Here is a 25159-nt window from a genome sequence, read left to right on the forward strand (position 1 = left end):
TCTGAAGCACCAATTCCGTGTCGTCTAACAAAGCGCTGAAACCATTCACAATGGTTATTTGTTTCGCATGGTCCATACAATAATGTAATGTTATTTGAGTATTTCCCCAGTTGTTTGGTTACGGCCTTTTGTGCTGTCGTTCGAGAGACTTTAGCCTCTTGCGATTATCTCCTCATTGATTTTGTTGGACTCCTCAACATGGTTTTCAAAATGTCGTCAGGCTACCGTTCTGTTAAAACTGTTTCGTGGTGCATCATGAACGGAGCCTGTAGTCAGGAATTTCCAAATTAAATCATGTTCAGTGTCACTAAGTGTCCATCTCGAAGCAGGAAAACGCGATCCATATTGCTGCTTCACGTGCTCTGTAAAGTATTCTCCTGCAAGGAAAACCTCCTCCACTAAAAACGCTCCGGCCGGCCAGTGTGGCCGAGCTGTTCTAGGCGCTTCAGTCTGCAACAGCGTGACCGCTACGGTCGCAGGTTCGAATCCTGCCTCGGGCATGGATGTGTGTGATGTCCTTAGGTTAGTTAGGTTTAAGTAGTTCTAAGTTCAAAGAGACTGATGACCTCAGGTGTTAAGTCCCATTGTGCTGAGTGCCACTTTTTTAAAACGCTTCCTTTGCAATAGGAAACATTCTCACAACATTCTGCTTACTCAGGAACTTGGAAATAACGCAACTAATAATTGCAACACAAACGCAACACTATTACTCGCATCCTACCACAGCAGGTCCATGGAATCCGTGCGTACGAGACTTGAACGTGCTGCCAACCTTAAGCGCCCCGCAACGCGGGACACGTGAGGCTCGCCCCTGCTGAGAGACTTTGTGAATGCTCGGTAGAAGCTCTAAGGAACACGCCACGTCACCTAGAATATATGAGGTCAGTAGCTTCTGAGTGTTGGCACCGGGCCCAGGTGCCTCCGGTGATTATCGACGTCCCACAGTAACTAGCCACCGCAACTGTGACCTACAAGGTATAAGGGCCAAAGGACACATAGTACAGCGCCATTATGAATACTGTAATAAACGTACACCTTGACCGCCCAGGAGGGAAGTCTACCGAATGTGTTGGTAGCACTTCGCACAACCATAAGAAAAATAGTGGACGGCGGACTATCGGGAGAGAAGAAGGATCGGTAATAGAGGAAGTGTGCTGGAAGTGGCAAGAAAAGAACGGGATCAGTAATCTGTCATAGTTATGCTTAATGTATGGTTCTTTATTAATGTTTCTCGGAGAGAATAGAGCGGAAATCTAAATCTTCAAATTTGTGTTTATTCCTAATGGACCAAACTTCAGAGGTCATCGGGCCTACTTAAACAAACTCTATTATGCTAAGAACAACACACACACCCATGCCCGAGGGAGGACTCGAACATCCGGTGAGGTCAGCCGCCCAATCCGTGACATGGCTCCTCGAACAGCCAGGCCCTTCCGCGTGGAGCGAAAATCTACTTAACGTCGGAATTTTGTGTACTGTAACCAAATAAGGGGTTGACAACACAATGATAAAATGGAATTTAATCGTCAACTATTGTGTAGCAGCTATCCCAGTTTCGATGCTCTAATTGCGTACGGTTTGAACTCTGTATGATCGAATTAGGAGTAGAAGTGTCTAGTATTAAAATAAATTTATAGGTAACAGTTTCTGAATATCCTGCTAAATCTCAATTTCACCAATGCGGAGTAATCAGTAACAGCAGACTGTGTGAACGTAATAGATAAGTTAGAACAACTTGATGTCAGTCATGAAGTACATTTAGTACGATTTCGCATTCATTACTATGCGCTGTCTTCTTAAAAGTGAGAACTCTTACTTTGTATGTGTTGATTACTTTGGTGAATGGCTGAGGTTGGCGTGTCTTGTAGCTCTACGGAATTTTTTTACCACCAAATGTGAAGTCCTCCGTAACAGCGCCTTCTGGTATCTTGCATTCAGCCTCATGTACCGTTTCGTGTTGATAATTTGTGTAATTTCATCCTCTCTTCTTCTTCTTCTTCTTCTTCTCTTATTTACTTCCCAAACTGTGAAACCTGTTTATTTTATGAGCCCTACCTTTTCCTGTCAAGTATGTATCCAACGACTGTGTTCTGAGGTAGGGACATAAAAAACGCCATGTCTTACATTCTCACCCTCACCACGCCTGAAAATATAATTTGATGCCACTCCAACTTTTAACGTATTACAATTCTGTATGATTTAATAACAATAAGAGGAAGAATAATATATGTTATACATGTAGTAACTGAATGCTACTATTAATTAAGTCCTAACATCGACGGTAGCAGAAAAGTGTATCACTGCTATAGTTCCTTGAACTAAGCTGGTTGCGGGCTTGCTGAATTACAACTTGTGCACTGTAACAGAAAAGTGGCAACACCACATGAAATGACAGATAACGTATATTAAGAGTATGTTATAAAATCATTCTTTGATAAAAGTTGATGCGTAACACTTCATATCCGAAATATAGTGATATCTTATATAGTGTAATCTATATGAATACTATGTCACTACATTTGTCACAATAACCGATGAAATGACTGCAGACACTCTTGAGAGTCAAATTAATCCCTCAACAGTGACTGATTAGGAGGAAATTAGACTTTAAGGGTCCATAAATTTGGACAACATTGTCTATGGAGTGCAGCGATTTGGTGCTATATTTAGGTTAAAATCGATAGTCGAGATAGCAATAATATGTGTTTATTTATCGGTGTCGGCTTGTGTTAAAGCCGTCTTCAGAAATTTTGGCCTCGCAAGGGTAGGAGCATCAAAGTTGCAAACAGTACTATTACATACGGCGTTAAAATAAGGTAGAGAAAAGCGATAGGAAAATTACAAATAGTCCTATTACATATGACGTTAAATGAAAATAGAGAAATATTACAGTTTTAAACACGACTGTAACTCAGCAACGGAATACTAATTTCAAGTGGGATTATACAGCCAAACGGTTGCACATAACTGGTAGGTACATTGACATAAGTTTAGACACCTACTAGAGGTGTCATCTTTAGAATGGGATTTTGATAAATCTTATAAAATAATACATTGAAAATTACGAATAGCAGAAAAACACATTAACTTAGATGACAATTTTCATTACGTACAAAGGTTACTTACACATAATTACGTTGCTAAAAAGCAGTGGTCAGAATTGAGAGCAGCTGCACTGAAGTCAAAAGCGAAATAAAACGCTCCAGCCTTATCCACGTGTGCCCATATGGGAACAATATCAGACTGATCGCGGCAGTTGCTTACATTGCTGGCACGAAAACAATACGGGTTGCGCCGCCTAATCAGGCGCAGACAGTGACATGTGCCCATTTGAATCATTGTAACATAAATAATAGAAAAAACGTCAGTTAATTTTAAAAACAAAATATGAAGAAAGATAGCTTAATGTCTTTCTGAAAACAAACAGTAGTCATGCAGAATAAGTATAACAGAGCCATCTATTAGGCTTTACAGAAATTACGTAAAAGAGAATGATAAAGAAAAAATTTTACAAACAACTGTACAATCCAGAAAACATTTACATTAAGGTAACTTCAGCATCACATATCTATGAGACTGGGAGAGACACCTAAATTCCGCGAGTGAGAAAATTTTTGTTAGATACTTTTAACTGTTCATTGAGGACGCGGCCATTGTTCTTAGAAATGTACTTGAAAATCTCCAGTTCTTCGAGTACATAGAGCCTAAGACTATTCTTTTCTCTATGTAAAATGGATATTTCTTCAGCACATTTCGGTTTGTGTACGGGATTAGCAGATGATCAGCAAAAGTGTGATTGTGTGCATTAGTGCTTGTTTTTCCCGACAAATGTTACTTGTACCTGACGCTGAAAGATCTTCCAGTTTGTGCCGTGTAATGAATGACAGCGTATCACAAGTGATTTTGTACGCTCCTGAATTGCGTACCGGAGCAACTGTGGACTTCAGATTGTGAATGAGATTTATTTGCAAGTTATTGTCCACGTAAAAGCCAACTATGAATCCATGTTTTTTAATCAGAAGACGACGAATTTTATACGAAATAGAGCCTAAAAATGGAATCGAGAAAACGTTTTTATACTCGTTACAGTCAGGAATAGCATTGCTACCTAAAGTGGTCACTTTAGCGTCAGTTTTGACTTTGAATATCTTGTCAGCTAACGTCTGATCCTTGCCGTTATTAATTACAGTAGTTAATGTAATCTTCATCTCTTCATTAAGCTTGTAAGGTGACAAAGGCAGAGAGACTGCACGATTAATGGCTGAATGGAAAAATGCTTTGTTACAGAAATGAGGGCGCAGTGATCTAGAGGGCATAATTTGATCTGTATTACTTTTCGAAAAATACCGAAAGAAAGTCTGTCGTTGTCAGTAGCAATACTTAGGTCCAAGTAATTAATCTGACGGACGTTATTTCTAACTCACAAGTGAAACTGATTTTTTTCATGAAGACTATTAATAATTTCAAACAATTGCTGAATTTTGTCCCAGGAGCCGCTGTGTATGATTAAAATGTCATCTACGTACCGACCATATGACAAAATATCAAGATCAGCAGCTGAGAAGTTGTTGAATAATTTCACTTCCAGCAAATTAGTGAAAATATCGGCCAAGATGCCTGCCAGTGGGTTACCCATTGCCTGACCGTCAGGCGGATGGTATACTTAGCCAATGAAAACAAAGTTGCTGTACTTTACTATTATCCTTAGCAAACGAAGTAGATAAGTGATTTGTTCATCAGACATGTCTATTTTAAAAATGTGTAAGCTTTTGTCAGCGATTTCAATGGTTGTTTGATCAGGTAAGATAGTATACAGGCCCGTAATATATAATTAAAACAATTTAGTATCTTGGTCACAATGCATATCTTTGGTTTTAGTGACTAGATTTTGACTATTGTCGACAGAATAATTATTTCGAAAAACTAAGGATTATTTTATTTTTTCGTGAAGAAACCTAGGTAACTCATAATACGCAATGATCACACTGTTCACAATCGGACGTATCGGGTGCTGACTTTTATGTACTCTAAAATGGGAAAGCAGTTTTGGGACTTGAGGATTCATATTAATAAGCTGTATGGAACGATTTGAGCAAATGCGTAGCGCCGTTAACGATAAGCCTAATTTCTTTTTGTATTATGGGTGTCAGATCCTCATCTAGCTTCGAAATATTATTCTCCTCAAAAATTGTAAAGTCTTAGACAGATATTCTTCCTGAGTAGCAATGATTACAGCATACCATTCGTCAGATTTCGTCATAAGGGCATTGTTTTCTTTTCGCTTGACATTAATATTTTTAATCAGTTTTATTTTACAATCATATTGACAGGAGCTTATAATTGCATGTTTTAGCCCGCATCTCGTGGTCGTGCGGTAGCGTTCTCGCTTCCCACGCCCGGGTTCCCGAGTTCGATTCCGACGGGGTCAGGGATTTTCTCTGCCTCGTGATGGCTGGGTGTTGTGTGCTGTCCTTAGGTTAGTTAGGTTTAAGTAGTTCTAAGTTCTAGGGAACTGATGACCTCAGATGTTAAGTCCCGTAGTGCTCAGAGCCATTTGAATTGCATGTTTCTCAAAAATACTACGCACATCATGACCTACCCTTGTTTATCGCTATCAGGCCTATTTTAACATCTACAATCATATTTTCCTCAACATTTTTATCTGAGAGGCTAGGAATTACATTGTATTTAAGTCATTTTCCATTAAGATTGTTTCTTCCGGTGTAAAATCTGTTTCAGTCTTCTTCAGTCGAAAAATTTATGTCCAGACCTTTGAAAACTACTAACACGTCTTTTACAGGTAAAAAGCTCGTAAGATTAATCAATTTCTTCTCGTTTCATTTTGCTATACAATTGTTATAGTTATCCAACCGATCATTAATAAAATCCCAAAATGCATCATTTTAAAAATTAAAATGTGAGCGGAGAATTTTAGTGAGCTCAAGATACAAAACATAGGTCTCCTCATTTAATCTGTCATTTTTCTTGTATGAAGCACTAATTTTATCTGAAATAATTTTTTTAACTAGGTACTGAAAAGTTTTTGAATCCTTCATGCACTCTCTGATGTTAAAATGGGATTTAACGTAATTTGGCAAAAGTCACTTTTCTTCCAATGCTTATTAAAATTAATAGCCATACCTATGTTTAACAATTTTCTTCTTCGTCTTTGTACTTTGACACAGCCTTAGACACCGGGGCCTGTAGAAATCTTACAGTTTTGAACATGGCTGTACTCCGCAACCGTATACTAGTTTCAACATAGGATTATGCACCCAACTGGTAGGTACATTGACCTACGTTTCGACACCTACTAGGGGTGCCTTGATCAGAATGAAATTTTGATAAATAGTAATATTGCGTTGCTAAAATGCAATTGTCAGAATTTAGAGCAGCTGTGCTCAAGTCAAAAGTGAAATGAAACGTCCTGGCCTTTGCCACGTGTGCCCAGCTTGGAACAACATCAGACCTACCTTTCAAGAAACCAAAATCAAAGACAAATTACTATTCTCAAACAAATAGCAGCAGCTAAGGGTTACGACACTAAAAAGGTTGACATTCCTTTTCAGCCATACCTAGGCTGATAACTACAAAAAAGTATTTCTCTTAAATGATCTACTTGGGGACTGCACCTAACAGGATAAACAGATGGTTTAAAAATACTGACATAATTTTAGCTTTATCTTCCACAAACATACTTGCAGATAAACTAAAACACACTACCTGAAATTCAAAATTACGATTCGCCAGATTTGAATTGGACAGATTGGTAGGAGTTTTCAAAAATGGTTCAAAGAACCTATGGTGGGCACAGCCCACAGAAAATCTGCATTTGTAGAACATATGATGAGTAATAACCATTCAGAATGTGATATAGAACATATATGCAAATTCTACATACTGTCGAAAAAGGCTTCCTGTTAGATACTTGCTATCTGTCCTTTCTCCTTAATGAACACAAAGAATTTCGAGATAAAGCATATTCGGAACTTTTTCAGGATATCATTTGAACCCAAGGATGCGGCTTCCCTTCTTTTACTTTACGACTCTTGCCTTATCTTCTATCTTATCTTGGTTTTATGACAATTAATTATTATACCACTATTTATTCACGCGTCACATGTATGTTAGCTCCACTTTGTTACGAACAAGCTTTTTACCTCGCATATTTTTAATTTTATAGTATACTTTGGAACAAGCTAAGTTAATATTTATAGGCGCATATCTATCGCTATAACGTTTTATACTTTCATTCCTGTAAATTAATAAAATAAAACTAAGGTATCCTAATGCTATTCAGACCTGTATAGCCTTTTATCATCAGATTACCAGCGACATGATATTCTGTATGTACTGAAGTTTCTAGAAGCCCTCGCCATGAATACGTCAACGCAGAGCTGCCACTCTGTCACTGTCGCACCTTGACAACAGCAGCTGCTCTAGTGGTTGACATGTCACCACATTTAACTCACTAATAAAGCTGGAAGATACTAAGTAACTTTCCTACAGCGTTTATATGTGATTCGTCGGCACAAACGTCTTTGATGATATCGACCTGAATCGATACCTTTATCGTAGTCGGTATCCCCAGGCGTACTTCTTTGCTTTCTCAACTGGCACTTTGGCCGCTACGTCACCAATGGTGTCCTCTTCAGTAGATACTTCTGTGGTATCATTCCGCCCATCTTAGCTTTCACGTCGCCTAGACAACGTCGTTTTGAATTCTTACCAGAGGACAATGTCTAGCAAATATACTAAGACGTGTATATATTTTGATGGTTGTATCTTTCAATGTAATTTTACCTGCCATTATGTCTTTACGTAATATATGTGTTTGCATGTAATTACCATTCTCTAGTTTATTCCTTTATCGACAAAACATTAATAAGAACGATGTGTTTGTCTTTCACACCACTGTCAATAGATTCCACTGTTTTTTCTGTTGTTTCGTAAGTATTTTTTTTATTTTAACATAAATGACTACTTGCCTGATGCTTTATAATGTTTTAACTTCCTACGTACTCACACGTGGTCTACGAGAATTTACTGTGCAAATTTCGTACAGCAACGACACTTCAGTTCTTGTGGAGCGTTTGCCATTGGCTGCTGATGACGTAATTCATAGTCGACGAGCCGGCCGCTGTGGCCGAGTGGTTCTAGGCGCTTCCGTCTGGACCCGCGCTGCTGCTACGGTCGCAGGTTCGAATCCTGCCTCGGGCATGGATGTGTGTGATGTCCTTAGGTTAGTTAGGTTTAGGTAGGTCTAAGTCGAAGGGACTGATGATCTCAAATGTTAAGTCCCATAGTGCTTAGAGCCATCTGAACCATAGTCGGCGAGCGAATTGCACACTATTTAACCCGTGGTTTCACAGCCATCCACAGCGTACGATCATGATATCATGATGAAGCCGAGGAGCTGCCAGCACCACCCATAGGGGTAAGAGCTACAACCTTATTTTTTGCTACAGGGCTTCTCTATTTTATTTTAACAGCATTTGTAAAAGTAGTGTTTATAACTTTGCCGTTCCTACTCCTGCAGGGCCAAAAATTCTGAAGACGACTTTAACGTAAGCTGAATATTATTGCGACCTCGACTCTTTGTTTTACCCTAGTTTTCAGAGCATTGCACTGAGCGGACTGCAGGCACTGAACTAAGCTGTCTAGTGGCTGAGCCACAACTGTCTGAGTGTCTGTGGCACATCGTGTATTGTGCCTTTCCATATCCACTCATACAAGGATGGTTTTCTGCCTGTTGGCGGAAGGATTTCCATGTGCACCCATACAAGGTGGAAGCAATTTAATCTTTGATTGGTAGGGTTCATTATGGCGACTCTCCACGCTATCAGTGACCTTATACAACGCGATTACGAAAGTGGCACGAAAGCAAGATCTGTTCTGGGTTCTTAAGCGCCATATGCAGGCTGCCCTTTCTCATTACAATTCTGTCTCTCAATATTCCTCTTCCACCTGCCCAAAAACCCTCTGCGACTTGCATCTGGTTCATCTTACTTCACCCTCTTTCCTGCCACTTTGCTGCCCCCAGTCGCTGTTCTAGTGTAACTACAAGCCCTGTAACGAAGAGGAAGAACGCAAGACCAGAGAAGGCTTTGGGGAAATGTCAGCTGACAAGCGCCGCGCCAGGAGCATCCTCCGCAAGAAGTGAATATAAGCGACGCTCCTGCCAGTCTCGGCCTGACATTAGTGGAGTATTAGCACGGCCTAGCAGAGAGTGCTATGATATCAGATTGTAGTGATCCATATCCATTGCTTGTTCGAACATTGTGTTTTGCCAGGACTCGAATTTATATTTTATGTCACCCAGCACTTGCGACATCTTTGTACATGAAGGTTAAGTATTTTCGTTCTGCTTTATAGATATAAAACTACTAAAGTTACTTGCTTGAATTGTTTTCATAGCATTGGGAGAACGCAGCATCCCTTAGGATCACTATACGAGACGAGTGGTCAGGACCAAGCAACTGGCGACGAGAATCCTCCGAACCCATTGCCTGGCGGCTACTAACTTTTCTTAAGTTGTTCTGTCGCCTTAGTTCTCTCTTGTCTTTACACTGCAGCGGCGCTTAATTGCTTTAACAGTTTCTTGTCGTTTTTGCTAATTAGTAGTTTCAGGTGGGCATTGCTGAAAACCTCTTTATACATTTTTTGTCTTTTTATGGCATTTATGTCTTCCAACAGGCCCCCGTTCCAACATGCCCCACCCCATACCTATCCTGCCACCTGCTCAGGCACCGCAGCCACAAGCGTTAGATGCCACACAGCTAATGCAGATGTTTCAGTTTCAGACGTAGCAGATCTCAGCTCCACTCAACATGTTGCAGCAGCTACCCGCCAATTCTTTGTGCCAGACAGAACAAGCACCGCCTACTACAGCTGCTATACCACCGTTTCGACAGTTTAGTGAACAGGACGAAGAATGGCTCGAAACTCATATGCTGGCTCACAACGTCCCAAGTACTATGAAACTTCTCTATCTATTATCCCCAGTCCGCAGCTCGTGGTCGTGCTGTGGCGTTCTCGCTTCCCGCGCCCGGGTTCCCGGGTTCGATTCCCGGCGGGGTCAGGGATTTTCTCTGCCTCGTGATGACTGCGTGTTGTGATATCCTTAGGTTAGTTAGGTTTAAGTAGTTCTAAGTTATAGGGGACTGATGACCACAGATGCTAAGTCCCATAGTGCTCAGAGCCATTTGAACCATATTATCCCCAGTAGGAAGTGCAGTGTTCAAGTTAATTCAAAAACACTTTCCTAACGCCACTCCGAGTGAACTTGCTTATGACGGCGTGGTAGCGTCACTAACTAACTATTGTAACCAAAGAGTGAATGTGCTAGCAGCTAGGTATCAATTGTTCGATTGCAAAAAATGGTCAGAACAAATTTATCGCGAGTGGGTAACAGGATTGCAGCGTATGACATGGAAATGTAAATTCAAATGTGTTTGCGGTGCTTTATATTCAGATGTTATGGCGCGTGATGCGATCATGTACAATGTGCTTGATATCAAACTCAGAGAACAAACTTTGAAACAATCCAATCCATCATTTTAGCAGGTAGTGCAAATACTAGATTAATATGCTTCCAGTGCCGTGTCAGCTCATACGTTTGAGTAGCCAGCTATTTGTTGGATTGAATCCCTTGCTTGTGATAACCCCATTCCACACTGTCTCCGTGCACTAGCCGCACAGAGTAAACAATGCTGCACGCCATGTAAGCAGTTTGCTACAAGAGCACACAAAATTGTCTTGCCCTCGCTGTTACACATGACATAAACGCCACGACTGCACGCCCCGACAAGTTCAGTGTTATGCTTGTGGTAGGAAAGGACATGTGCAATCTGTATGTTTGCAACGGAACAAATGTAATTCGGCCCACTCACAAATATCTAGTCACAAGGCCCGTGTCATTAATACAGTATATTCCAAGTCAGCAACTAGCAAGCGTGTAGTTTCTTCAGTAATACGTCAGTCCAACAAAGTCTTTGTTCATTTACTTATTTGTGGGAAATGTGTGAAATTTCAGTTGGACACGGGTGCCTCAGTCACACTGCTCAATCCTCACACATATGCACTGCTACGCTCCCCGAGCCTGTCTGAAACTATCACGCAACGGACATCTTATAATGGACAAGACATTCTCGTTCTCGCAACATGTACTTTGACTGCTATGTATCGCTCACATACTTCAACAGCGACTTTTACGGCGCTACAATGACGCGAGTGTGAGACCATGTTTGGTCTTGATTCTTTTGATTGGTTTGGCTTTAACATTCAGGACAATGTGCTGTCAGTGTCTGCATTCAATGCAACAGACAGTGTAGCTATCTTGCTAAAAGAATTCTGGAATTCTTTTCTGAAGGTTTAGGCAATGCTAACTATTTTGTTGCACATATTACACCGAAAGACAACGCCTAGCCGAAATTTTTCCGGGCCAGAACTGTTCCCATAGCAAAAAAATGGTTCAAATGGCTCTGACCACTATGGGACTTAACATCTGTGGTCATCAGTCCCCTAGAACTTAGAACTACTTAAACCTAACTAACATAAGGATATCACACACATCCATGCCCGAGGCAGGATTCGAACCTGCGACCGTAGCAGTCGCGCGGTTCCGGACTGAGCGCCTAGAACCGCTAGACCACCGCGGCCGGCGTTCCCGTAGCATTACGAGACAAAGTGACTGCTGAACCTGCAGGATAGCGGAGTTCCTGCGTCCATAACAGCTAGTCAGTGGGAAAGTCCACTGGTTTTGCTCCCCAAACCTTCTGGTCACATTCGCCTCTGTGTTGACTTTAAGTCTACAGTCAACCCACAAACTGTCTCTGATACTTACGCATTGCCACGCCCTGAGAGTGTTATGGATGAATTAGGGGATTGACGCTATTTTTCAAAAATTAATTTTTTGCGCTACACCTATCTTCAAATACCGCTTGATGAAGAATCTCAGAAAGAGTATGTAGTGAATATTCACTTGAGCCTGTTTAAATATTTGCGTTCGCCTTTTGACAGTGCTTCCGCAACCGCCATTTTCCAGCAGTATTTGGAAGAGCTGACAGCACAAATGCCAAACTGTTCAAACTATTTGTATGATACTGTAGAAGCGGGTCATACACCTGAAGAACATATTGCAAATTTACATGCTTTTATGTGATGCAAGACTAAAGTGTAGAATGGACAAATATGATTTTTTTAAACCTGTTGCAGTATCTTGGTCGTTTCATATACAGTCAAGATGTACATCCTCTTCAGTCGCATTTCTTAGCCATACGAGACTTGCCAGTTCCTCGCAATGTCACAGAATTGCATTCAGTTTTAGGGAAAATAAACTATTATATTCGGTTCATACTGAATGCTGCACAAATCGTTGCTCCAATGCATCGCTTGTATCCCAAGAATGTCCCCTTTCTTTGGACGGGTGAGTTCCAAGTCGTTTTTCAAAAACGTAAATACATATTGCTCAGTGATCGATGCTTAGTTCACTTTGATCCTGATTAACCTATTGTATTGCAAGTTGACACTTCCTCTTACGGGATTGGGGCAGTACTTTCTAACAGAATTGATTATAAAGACAGACCTATGGCTTTCGCAAGAAAAGTCTTGTCCAAAGGTCAGTGTAACTATTCACAAATAGAGAAAGAGGCTTTTTCTGTCGTGTATGGTGTCACCAGTTTCACCACTATTTGTATGGTAGAAAATTCTACTTAGTAACAGATCACAAGCCTTTTCAGTCCTTGTTTCATCCGACGAAACCGGTTCCTGTACGAGCTGCCCAAAAATTCCAAAACTTAAGCTTTGTTGTTGACTCAATACCAGCACGAGAATGTGTATCACCCGACAGCTAAACATGGTAATGCGGACGCACTTTCACGACTTTCGATTGGCCCTGATACAGATTTTGACGTTTCTGCTGCCTCTTGTTGTCACATCGACACTCAGGATTCTGAATCAAATGTTAAAACGTCTGTGAAATCTTATGGGACTTAACTGCTAAGGTCATCAGTCCCTAAGCTTATACACTACTTAACGTAAAATATCCTAAGGACACTCACCCATGCCTGAGGGATGACTCGAACCTCCGCCGGAACCAGCCGCACAGTCCATGACTGCAGCGCCTGACACCTCTCGGCTAATCCCGCGCGGCACCGATTCTGAATTGCCTCAATAATTTCCACTTAACTATAAGAACAAAGCACAGGTCACGGAAACTGCTAGAGATTTTGCTAACATACATTCGCACATCTTGGCCTCGTTCTTTGAATAGCATAAAGAACTCTCTAGTGCGCCAATACTTTGCCCGTCAGCACAACCTCGCTGTGCAGAAACGTGTGATTCTTGTTCAAAATGACAGTGGACAGTCACGTGTGTTGACCCCTAAAGCTTTTAAAAAGGAAGTGTAGCTGTTTCTTCACCAAGTACACATGGGATTATTTGAACTGAACAGTTAGCTCGCCGACACTGTACTGGTGAGGTATCGACACCCAAATAAAACAGATGACATCACAGTGTCTCGCATGTGCGGAAAATCAGTCTGCTCTGCCACAAAAATTCTCTGTTGGCCTAAGTCGCAATTGCCAGGGCTACGTGTGCAGATAGACTTTGCGGGATCTTTTTGGAGCACCCGTTGGTTGATTGTGGTTGACTCATGTAGCAAGTTTCCTTTTTCTGTGCCAATGAACTCGACAACGTCACGTAGCACAATTCAGGTGTTGTCATCCATTTTCTGTCTCGAAGGTTTACCTGAAGTTATACTATGACAACGGACCTCAGTTCACGTCAAAGTAATTTGAAACATTCTATGAACGCAATCGGATACAGCGTCTAACTAGCGCACTGTTTCACCCACAGTCAAACGGCGAAGCCGAAGGTTTTGTCAGAACCTTCAGGTAGCAGATGGCCAAACTTCGCTTCGCACACACCAGGGATCAAGCAATGCAATTGTTTCTCGCCTCATATCGCCGCCGCCATAGGATTCTACTCCACCTGCTCCACCCTCCACAGCATTCGGCGCCGAACGAAGGCCGCAAATATCGCTTCGTGTCGCATGATATTGTCTGTACAGGGTGTTTAGTGGCAGCAGACTGTGGGTGCGAGGCGAGATCGTCCATCTACTTGGCACTTTTCAGGTCCCGATGGACAGCAGCGCCGCCATCAAAAACCAACTTCGCCTCTGTCATGTACATGATGATCTTTCAGCCTCTCTTCCACCAGATTCACGGGTCCAGAGGACACAACGGCCACGGCAGCCACCAGAGAGTGTCATCACGACGCCGCGGGATGACCCCATTGAAACGGAGCCTCTGCTCCTCCGCCTCCTCTCGTCCTACCGATGGAGCTGTACCCGCTGTCGTGTGGTTACAGCAGTCGCCACCTTCTTCATCTGGTTCCTGGCAGGAGATGGTAACGCGTACCCTTCTGGTCGTTTTCTGGGGGATGTTTCCGCTAGGGTGAAGTCTGGATAGAGGGGGGCGACCGAAAGCTTGACGCCCCCTGCAGCCACAGCTTCTGGCTCAACGTTGCATCCTGATTTAGCTTTTCCGTGATTTCCCTAAATCCCTTTTGAAAGGGCACCGCCGACTTCCTTCCCCATCCTTCCCCAATCCGAGATTGTGCTCTGTCTCTAATGACCTCATTGTCGACGGAACGTTAAACTATAATCTCCTCCTCTTCCTCGACGTTGCACCCACACTCCCGCGTCCCCCGCCATGATCGCAGTCCCTACATGACGACGTTTCCATCGCTATGGGGGGTGGGGGGGGTGGGGGGGAAGAATTTTCTGGCGTAACCACAAGCGCCAGAACGAAGAGGAAGAACCCAAGACCAAAGAAGGCGGTGAGGAAACGACAGCCAATAGTCCGCTGACAAGGACCATGCCGCGTCAGAAATGAATATATACGCCGCTTCTGCCAGTCTCGGCGGACATTAGTGGAGTATTAGCATGATATAGGACGGAGTGCTACGGTATCAGATTGTAGTGATTCTTATCTATGGCTTGTTTGACCACTGTGTATAGCCAGGACTCGGATTTATGTTTCATGTCACCTATTGCTTGTGACATCTTTGTATATTAAATTTAAGTATTGTCAGTCTGCTTTATATAAATAAAGCTATTAATGCTATGTGCTTCAATTTCACAATAGCTAGTTTATTTGGACAGTGATGGATATTTCTAGAAAGGGCAAAGACGGAAATTGGGCAGAGGAATATAGGTAAAAGGTAAACGTGATAATACCTGGCGTAGCGGAAGAAATACGTCAATAGACTGACGAAAGAAAGAAGTACAGAAATGCTCAGGGAAAAAAAGGAGCCAGCCCCTGTGGCCGAGCACTTCTAGGCGCTTCAGTCCGGAACCGCGCTGCTGCTGCGGCGCAGGTTCGAATCCTGCCTCGGGCATGGACGTGTGTAGTGTCCTTATGTTTGTTAGGTTTCAGTAGTTCTATGTCTAGGGCACTGATGACCTCAGATGTTAAGTCCCATAGTGCTTAGATCCATTTGAACCAATTGTATAGCATCGTTCTTTGTAGTTTTTTCGTTTGACGCTTATTTCGTGAGATATTTGGTCCGGTCACGATCAGTGGACCACCCTGCATATTGTTTCTGCGTTAAGTGTCTCAACTTGTTCAAATTATAATAAATAGATCTAATATTTTGTGTGTGTTGTAGTGTCCGTTTGGTCGGCTCCAGGAGTAAATCCAAGAACCCAGCCCAATGCTGACGAGTGTGTTTTCATTCTGCACAATATATTTTTAACTCCCTGTTTACCTGGACTCCAGTAACACAGATGACGGGAATATGGTCAAAGGATGACCGATACGCCTGCCACAATAAAAGTTGGTACAACTCTGTATGTCCACCGCCGTAACTAAGTGGTCAGCGTGAGAGACCCTCATACGGGTGACTTGGTTTCGATTCCCGGTACTACCAGAAATTTTTCGTTGGTGGAGGATTGGGCCGTGGTGCACTCACCCTCGTGATGCTAGCTCTGGAGTTACCTCAATGTGAGGTAGCGGAACCAGGTCTAATGTGGACAACAGGGTCAATGTGGAGACTGGCCGTGTGGCATCACCCGCTCTGCCTGTGAGTGGACATGTGGCCGCCCCTTCAGCAAGGTCCGAGCAGGCACACCGGGGAGAAGGGTTTATTAGTGATTGGGAGCTCCAATGTTAGGCGGGTGATGGAGCCCCTTAGGGAAATAGGGGAAAGGTCGGGGAAGAAGGCCAGTGTTCACTCTGTCTGCTTGCCGGGGGGTCTCATCCGAGATGTGAAGGAGGCACTGCCGGCAGCTATAGACAGCACTGGGTGCACCCGACTACAAATTGTTGCTCATGTCGGCACCAATGACTCCTGCCGTCTTGGTTCAGAGGTCATCCTCAGTTCACACAGGCGGCTGGCGGAGTTGGTGAAGTCGGAAAGACTCGCTCGCGGGGTGGAACCTGAGCTGACTACACTACTGGCCATTAAAATTGCTACACCATGAAGATGACGTGTTACAGACGCGAAATTGAACCGACAGGAAGAAGATGCTGTGATATGCAAATGATTAGCTATACGGAGCATTCACACAAGGTTGCAGCCCGTGGCGACACCTACAACGTCCTGACATGGGGAAAGTTTCCAACAGATTTCTCATACACAAACACCAGTTGACCGGCGTTGCCTGGTGAAACATTGTTGTAATGCCTCGTGTAAGGAGGAGAAATGCGTACCATCACGTTTCCGACTTTGGTAAAGGTCGGATTGTTGCCTATCGCGATTGCGGTTTATCGTATCGCTTCATTTCTGCTCTCGTTGGTCGAGATCCAATGACTGTTAGCAGAATATGGAATCGGTGGGTTTCAGGAGGGTAATACGGAACGCCTTGCTGGATCCCAACGGCCTCGTGTCACTAGCAGTCGAGATGAAAGATATCTTGTCCGCATGGCTGTAACGGATCGTGCAGCCACGTGTCGATCCCTGAGTCAACTGATGGGGACGTTTACAAGACAACAACCCTCTGCACGAACAGTTCGTCGACGTTTGCAGCAGCATGGAATATCAGCACGCAGACCATGGCTGCTGTTACCCTTGACGCTGCATCACAGACAGCAGCGCCTGCGATGGTGTGCTCAACGACGAACCTGGGTGCACGAATGGCAAAACGTCATTTTTTCGGATGAATCCAGGTTCTGTTTACAGCATCATGATGGTCGCATCTGTGTTTTGCGACATCGCGGCGAACGCACATTGGAAGTGTGTATTCGTCATCGCCATACTGTCGTATCACCCGGCGTGTATGGTATGGGCTGCCATTGGTTACAGGTCTCGGTCACCTCTTTTTCGCATTGACGGCACTTTGAACAGTAGACGTTACATTTCAGATTTGTTACGACCCGTGGCTCTACCCTTCATTCAATCCCTGCGAAACCCCACATTTAAGCAGGATAATGCACGACCGCATGTCGAAGGTCTTGTACGGGCCTTTCGAGACACAGAAAATGTTCTACTGCTGCCCTGGCCAGCACAATCTCCAAATCTTTCACCAACTGAAAACGTCTGGTCAATGGTGGCTGGACAAGTGGTTCGTCACTATACGCCAGTCACTACTCTTGATAAACTGTGGTATCGTGTTGAAGCTGCATGGGCAGCTGTACCTGTACACGCCATCCAAGCTCTGTTTGACTCAGGCATATCAAGCCGTTATTACGACCAGAGGTGGTTGTTCTGGGTACTGATTGTTCAGAATCTATGCACCCAAATTGCGTGTAAATGTAATCACATGTCAGTTCTAGTACAATATATTTGTCCAATGAATAACCTGTAGCAATGTTAATGGCCAGTAGTGTGTTTGTAGTATCATTCCCAGAACCGATAGCGGTACTCTGGTTTTGAGCCGAGTGGAAGGCTGAAACCAGAGGCTCAGACGATTCTGCGGAGATCCTGGGTGCAAATTTCTCGACCTTCGCTATCGGGTGCAGAAATGTAGGGTTCCCCTGAATAGGTAAGGCGTGCAGTACACGCAGGAAGCGGCTATAAGGGTAGTGGAGTACGTCTGGAGTGCACATGTATTTTTTTTAGGTTAGATAATTCGCTCCCTAGGCCCGAAAAGACGCCTCCTGATACACGACAAGGTAGTAGTAGGCAAGACAGAACAGGGAATAATGATATTAATGTGGTAATAGTAAACTGTAGGAGCGTCTATAGAAAGGTCCCAGAACTGCTCTCACTAATAAACGGTCACAATGGCCACATAGTACTAGGGACGGAAAGTTAGCTGAAACCAGACGTAAACAGTAATGAAATTCTAAACTCAGACTGGAATGTATACCGCAGAGACAGGCTGGACAGTGAAGGGGGAGGCGTCTTTATAGCGATAAGAAGTGCAATAGTATGGAAGGAAATTGACGGAGATCCAAAATGTGAAATGATTTGGGTGAAGGTCACGGTTAAAGCAGGCTCAGACATGGTAATTGGATGTCTTTACAGGCCCCCTGGCTCTGCAGCTGTTGTGGCTGAGCACCTGAAGGATAATTTGGAAAATATTTCAAGTAGATTTTCCCACCATGTTATAGTTCTGGGTGGAGATTTTAATTTGCCGGATATAGACTGGGAGACTCAAACGTTCATAACGGGTGGCAGTGAAAAAAAGTCCAGTGAAATTTTTTTAAGTGCTTTATCTGAACACTACCTTGAGCAGTTAAACAGAGAACCGACTCGTGGCGATAACATATTAGACCTTCTGGTGACAAATTGGCCCGAACTATTTGAAACAGTTAACGCAGAACAGGGAATCAGCGATCATAAAGCGGTTACTGCATCGATGATTTCAGCCGTAAATAGAAATATCATAAAAGATAATTAGATTTTTCTGTTTAGCAAAAGTGATAAAAAGCAGATTTCAGAGTACTTGAAAGCTCAACCCAAAAGTTTTGTCTCAAGTACAGATAATGTTGGGGATCAGTGGACAAAGCTCAAAACCATCGTAGATCATGCATTAGATGAGTAATGTGCCAAGCAAGATCGTTAGAGATGGAAAAGAGCCACAGTGGTACAACAACCAACTTATAGCCAAAGCCTTGCAGAAAAACAAAAATTACACGAAGCGAAATGTAGTGTGAGGAGGGCTACGCGAGAGGCGTTCAGTGAATTCGAAAGTAAAGTTCTATGTACTGACTTGGCAGGAAATCCTAAGAAATTTTGGTCTTAGGTCAATGCGGTAGGTGGATCACAGCAAGACGTCCAGACACTCTGTGACCAAAATGGTACTGAAACAGAGGATGACAGACTAAATGCCGAAATACAAAATGACTTTTTCCAAAGCTGATTCACAGAGGAAGACTGCACAGTAGTTCCTTCTCTAGATTGTCCCACATATAACAAAATGGTAGATATCGAAATAGATGACAGAGGGATAGAAAAACAATTAAAATCGCTCAAAAGGGGAAAGGCCGCTGGACTTGATGGGATACCAGTTCAGTTTTACGCGATGGAACTTGCCCTCCTTCTTGCAGCGGTGTACCGTAGGTCTCTAGAAGAGCGTAACGTTCCAAAAGATTGGAAAAGGGCTCAATTCATCCCCGTTTTCAAGAAGGGACGTCGAACAGATGTGCAGAACTATAGACCTATATCTCTAACGTCGATCAGTAGAAAAATTTTGGAACACGTATTATGTTTCAGTATAATGGATTTTCTGGAGGAATCAGCATGGATTTCGAAATAGACGATCGTGTGAAACCCAACTCCCGCTATTCTTCCACGAGAGAGTCCTTTAATGAACAAAGTAAGAGCATATGGACTATCAGACGAATTGTGTGGTTGGACTGAAGAGTTCCTGGATAACAGAACGCACCATGTCATTCCCAATGGAGAGATGTCTTCCGAAGGTGAGAGTGATTTCAGGTGTGCCGTAGGGAGTGTAGTAGAACCGTTGCTATTCACAATATATATAAATGACTTTTGTGTCTCTCTAGATGTCACTGTCTCCTCTCTCACAATCACAGGCTCTTTCATTCAGCCAAGTTCACTGAGGCTTTCTGCGGAAAATGTTATAGTATATCGAGAGGTTGTAACAATGGAAAATTGTACTGAAATGCAGGAGGATCTGCAACGTATTGACGCATGGTGCAGGGAATGACAATTTAATCTGAATGTAGACAAGTGTAATGTGCTGGGAATACTTAGAAAGAAAGCTCCTTTATCATTTAGCTATATTATAGCAAGTCAGCAACTAGAAGCAGTTAATTCCATAAATTATCTGGGAGTAGGCATTAGGAGTGATTGAAAATAGAATGACAATATAAAATTAATCGTCGGTGAAGCAGATACCAGACTGAGATTCATTGAAAGAATCCTGAAATGCAATCCAAAAACAAAGGAAGTAGGTTACATTAGCCATGTTCGCCGACTGCTTGAATACTGCTCACCGGTGTGGGATCCGTTCCAGTTAGGCTTGATAGAAGAGATATGGAAGATCCAACGGAGAGCAGCTCGGTTCGTTACAGGATCATTTAGTAATAGCGAAAGCGTTACGGAGATGACAGATAAACTCCAGTGGAAGATTCTGCAAGAGAGACGCTCAGTAGGTCGGTACGGGAATTTGTTGAAGTTTCGAGAACATAGCTTCACCGAGAAGTCACGCAGTATATTGGTCCCTCCTACGTATATCTCGCAAAGAGACCATGAGGATAAAATCAGAGAGATTAGAGCCCACATAGAGGCATACCGACAATCTTGCTTTCCACGAACAATACGAGACTGGAATAGAAGGGAGCACCGATAGATGTACTCAAAGCACCCTCCGCCACAGACCGTCAGGTGGCTTGTGGTGTATGGATTTAGATGTAGAACAGCCGAGAGCGCGTTATGCTCCTTCATACAGCATCTGATGACGAATTGCTGCGGATGACAAGGCGATCGGTCGAGTATCACGTAGTCTTCAGAGCTTAATCGCAGCGGTTACCATTATTCTCCATTTTCTGCTTATTGCATGGTGCACTTCTTAAGCATTTCTATTTATTTATGTGAGTGGATATGTGTGGTGTCTGTTGTTCCAGACATGTCCAAAAGAACAGACAGCATTCATTACTCTAAAGCCCTACATAGCATAAGACAAACTACAACATCACTGCAGTCAAGCATTGAAGTGAATCAAATGGCGACAAGTGTATATCTGTGGCAGACCTGGACTCATATCCGGAGTTCCCGCTTATCGCAAGCGTTAGACATTACCACTTCGGCTATCTGAGCTATCCTTTAAATCCAAATTCCCATATGTCGCACATAACATGCGTAGCATCCCCTGTCCTGTATCGTCACTGCCCACAGCGGCATGTGATTCTTGTAACAGGTTCAATGAAGAGTGCACTGCATTGGAGGTACCATTATTTTGCCGCCAAGTAGCTGAGCGTATACACATAAAATTTATGTTGGACAGGAAACGTGCTTGGATAGTCAAAATGCGAAGTGGGAAATATAGATTCCACTCCTGGTGCGGCAGAAATTTTCGCTTGTCGGCTTTGAAATTATCTCAATGACTATTTGCATCTGGCATCGGAATTCCTCTTTCGTCTTTTATATTTAGAGTTCTTCACATTTTCCGTTTCGTTTTAGTATGCCTGTACTTACAAATAATTTCATTGCTATGTGACTGGCATTGCTTCATCAGTGTCTTTTCCCGTATATTTTTGTACTCCACTCGTTCATCAATAAATTCAATTTTTTTTCTTTTGCTATGGATTTCGATGTAACTTCAAAGTACCTAAGTTTGTCTGTCCAATTCCAGTGATTGTCCCTTTTAGAGATCTCCATTCCCCTTAAACTGAAGACGCGACTGGATGAATTGAGACAGAGGAACAAGGCGGGTGGGCAGTGAGCCTGTCCGCCCTCCACAGACGGAGGGGCACTGCTGGAAGACGTCCCGACGCTATTTAATTAGCGGTGCGGCGGTCGTAAACAGCGGCCGGGTGTCAGGGGGCGCGGATAAATCCGGGCCGTGTTGCCGTGACCGGCGCTGCTAGCTCAGCAGGCCCGCGGCCCCGCCCACTCCGCTGCTGATGCTACATTACGGCGCCAGCCAAGCTCCGCGCGGCCACTGCCTTACGGGCACCGCGCACGGAACCAGCCGTCTACTGCCCGCTGCCGCATTCACGATCGCCCACACACTGGCTGAGACCTTGTTCTTATTCCCAGGGTGTCTCAAATCTTTTGGATCAAATTGAAATAGGTGACAGTGAGCCCGCCACCGACTGCATTGAGATAGGGAACCAATGGCCGGAATGCACAGAGTACACAACATAACAAAAACTTAAGTCATAATAAATGTTGAAAGAACCGAACGGCAATCTCAAAGCATGCATGGCAACGACGCTTGAAGTTCTGCCGAACTCTCTCAAAGGCCACTGGTGTCTTTTGTGCCAGAAGACAGGCAGCTTCGACCCTAGCAAGAAGGTCTTCATCCGTTTCCAAGGTCTTCATCTAACCCCCGAGGAAAAAGTCCCGATGTGTGAGACCCAGAAAAAGCGATGTCCATGGGACGGGACCTCTCCTTTCAATCCTACAACACGTGTGGTTCAGATATTCGCGGACATAAACATCGAAGCAGACTGGTGCAACGTCGTGTGAAACCACATTCTTTCGCTCACGTCAAGGGATACATCCTCCAAGATCGTGCCAGCACATCTCTCAGCAACACTAGCTAAAGTGGACTAGTCAAACGGAAGGTTGCTAATAAGGTCCCACTAGGGCACCGTGGACAATTCTTGCTCACACGTTGGCTGACAATCGTTGCTAGTGGCCACCGATGTGGGTGGCGTCGGGATTTACGTCACTCCTGTTGCGGCTGTTGAAAATTTCTCATCAATACAAACTTTGCGATTTCGGTGCTGTTGTGGTGAATAGTACATTGACAAACGTGAACGTGGGGCTCGAAATACGTTTCTTCCAGTGCGTACACACGTTCTTTATGATAGGGCTGTAATAACTGTTCCACCAGTTCTCTCCACTCTGGATCCTTAGAAGAGTGTGTTCCATAGGCAAACTAGCGGGTTTTTACAGCTGCGTTGTCGGCCAGGCGAGCCAACATCGTCTCCTGAGAGTCTAGTGTTCTGACATGTCTTTGGCCGTAACCTTGGCGAGCTCTCTGTGGCGTTAACACCCCTTGGCTCGTAAGTTGGTAACTGTGGAGATAAACTTGGATGACGCCTGTTGGGAAAGCGTTTTCTGTGCATTCGTGCTGCTTTAAGGGCACTACATCCGGCAGCGTTGTACTTCAAATGCGTATCTACCAACTCTTTGACTACTCGTCGTGCACTACACACTGTAACAGACTTATCAATGGACAGATCGCTAGCTCTCTGAAGCAATGGTTAACTGACATCGAGGATAACAATGCACGTGCGGCTCAATTTAATGCGACGATGCGATGCATGTGTTCGTTACATGACACAAGTACTAAGAACAAAGTTGTGTACATTGTGTCTGTTTCGTCGACAGGGGTGCACGCTGTTTATTACTCGCTCCCTGTTCCAGTGTATGACAGAACGCGGGATCTTTGCGAGAGTGTGGCAGGACTGCATGTCCTGTTGAAAAACATGCACTGACTCTGGCGGCCGTCGCTTTGAACAATTAATATGGGCTCTGATGTTGTTATCGGGTATACACTGTCTATGTCCATAATACAATAAGTACATATCTTCTGTTTCAGTTTGATCCAGGGCATCTTAGTACCTCAATCTGTAACTACGTCGTCGGTGAAAGTTGTAAGTAATGTACTCACAGGCCCATTTATTAATTACGCTAATGATCTTCGTTTGCTGCAGAATTAGGATGGATGTTAATAATGATCTACCCTTGGAACGCAGTTCGACAGCAATTCTGCATGGCATGGATTCGACAAGTCCTTTGCAGTTTTCCGGAGGTATGGGGCAGTAAATTTCTATGCCCAATTCCCGTAAATTATGGTGCCAGATGTTAATGGGTGCAAATCTGGTGCCCCAAAACTACCCAGATCCATTAAGTTCAGATTAGGTGAATTTGGTGGCCAATACACATACGTGAATTTACGATGTTTCCTCAAACCACTGTAGCACAGTTCAGGTCCCGTGACATGGAACGTTATTCTGCTGGAAGATGCCTTCGTCGTCGGGAAAGTCATCAGGCGTAAACGGATGGAAGGGGCCCACATCAAATAGGTATGCATGTGGCGGCGGCAAACGCTACCGATATGTTCCAACACGCTGCGCAAGAAAACGGAATTTTGCTGTGGTTGTGTTGGTGACAGAAAGTTGGCGTCAAGAAAGCAGCATCCTTTACACACCCTAAGAGACAACCAATGACGGATGGAGCAAGGAGGACATCAAAAGCAGACTCGCTTTTCTGGCCAAGAGAAGTCTACTAATATCAAATACCGGCCTTAATTTGAGGAAGAAATTTCTGAGGATGTACGTCTGGAGTACAGCATTGTATGGTAGTGAAACATGGACTGTGGGAAAACCGGAACAGAAGAGAATCGAAGCATTTGAGATGTGGTGCTACAGACGAATGTTGAAAATTAGGTGGACTGATAAGGTAAGGAATGAGGAGGTTCTACGCAGAATCGGAGAGGAAAGAAATATGTGGAAAACACTGATAAGGAGAAGGGACAGGATGATAGGACAGTTGCTAAGACATGAGGGAATGACTTCCATGGTACTAGAGCAGGGGCGGGCAAACGTTGCACGCGGCTCATGAGTGCACAGCGCTGCACGTGTGCTGCTCGCGTGCAGGCGTCGACCGGGGCTGTGGCGACAGCCGGCAGGTTGCGGCAGTGTAGTGCCAGGCTAAGCTGCGTACGTTGATGCGAAGCGAGCACTATGTAGTGAACGTTGTATTTCAAGAAACGGAGAAGTGGAGATTTGCTATCTTTTAAAAAGTAATGGGAGAATCATTTTTTCTTTGTGCAAAAACGTGAAAATTCGAAATGTTTAATATGTGGCAGTATTCTCGCTGGTCAACGGAAGTTTAGTATTGAAGGCCATTATAATAAATTTCACAAGGACGAGTACAATTTATTGTCGGATTCTGAGAGGATGGACAATTGACTGAGCTTAAGAAGAGCGATCTGACGATACCAGGTGAATCTGTCGTAGTTGGCCGGGCGGAGTGGCCGAGCGGTGCTAGGCACTACAGTCTGGAACCG

The sequence above is a fragment of the Schistocerca cancellata genome, chromosome 7 (genome assembly GCF_023864275.1).
Source record: "Schistocerca cancellata isolate TAMUIC-IGC-003103 chromosome 7, iqSchCanc2.1, whole genome shotgun sequence".
NCBI lineage: Eukaryota > Metazoa > Arthropoda > Insecta > Orthoptera > Acrididae > Schistocerca > Schistocerca cancellata.